This window comes from Myotis davidii, unplaced genomic scaffold (assembly GCF_000327345.1).
Source record: "Myotis davidii unplaced genomic scaffold, ASM32734v1 scaffold973, whole genome shotgun sequence".
Classification (NCBI taxonomy): Eukaryota; Metazoa; Chordata; class Mammalia; order Chiroptera; family Vespertilionidae; genus Myotis; species Myotis davidii.
Window position 1 is genome coordinate 638,608 of NW_006284945.1, and position 837 is coordinate 639,444.

At 51.4% G+C, this 837-nt stretch overlaps 1 pseudogene; it reads left to right on the forward strand.

The window, feature by feature from the left end:
* Positions 1-50: 50 nt before the first annotated feature.
* Positions 51-837, forward strand: part of LOC102760004 — a 21,689-nt pseudogene continuing 20,902 nt past the window's right edge.

Here is an 837-nt window from a genome sequence, read left to right on the forward strand (position 1 = left end):
TATATATTTTTAAAAGAATTAAGAGCAGAAATATGCCAGAGGCAACTCGCATGGGGGGCCGGCGGCTGGAGCAAAGCTGTGCGCTGGGGTGAGCGGTCTCGGTGTGGGGGGGCTGCAGCCAGCGGGTCTCCAGTCTCCATCGCTGGGGGCACAGAAGACCAGCGCCCACTGGTGGGAGCGTCCAGCGCCGCATTGATGCGCAGCACCAGCCAGGAAAGCTAATGGCCAGAGAGCAGGTGTCTCTTGCTGGACCCTGACAGTGTTGCTGAGAGCGACATGTTTGTGGAACACAGATGTGCAGGTTTGGGAATGGCTGCTGATAAGAATAAGTTTCCTGGAGACAGTGTTGGCACTAGACGGTGCCGAATCAAGGGAAGATTGGTTTAGGTCTTAGTCAGGGTTTTACCGTTTTCGGAGTCAGTCTGTCAGGAGCACAGTCCAAAAGATCTGCAAAATCCTGGATCAGGCCATGCCATGGGACTCCAGTGATTGGACTGAATGACTCTGGGGGAGCACAGGTCCAAGAGGGAGTAGCATCTTTGGCCGACTACGCAGATATCTTTCTGAGGAATGTCATGGTATTGGGAGTCATCCCTCCGATTTCTCCGATCATGGGCCCATGTGCTGGTGGGGCTGTCTACTGCACAGCCCTAACACATTTCACGTTCATGGTAAAGGTAAGAAAGAAACCCCTGTTTCTCCTGCCCTTTGAGAGTTGTGCAGTGCCTCACCTGAAATAAAAATAATTCCTGACCCAGATCTAGGTTGTTATCTTCATTCTCATTGGCTTTCAGCTTAGCGATGATAAGGTCTTAGTGAAGAAAAGGTTTTGGTAGA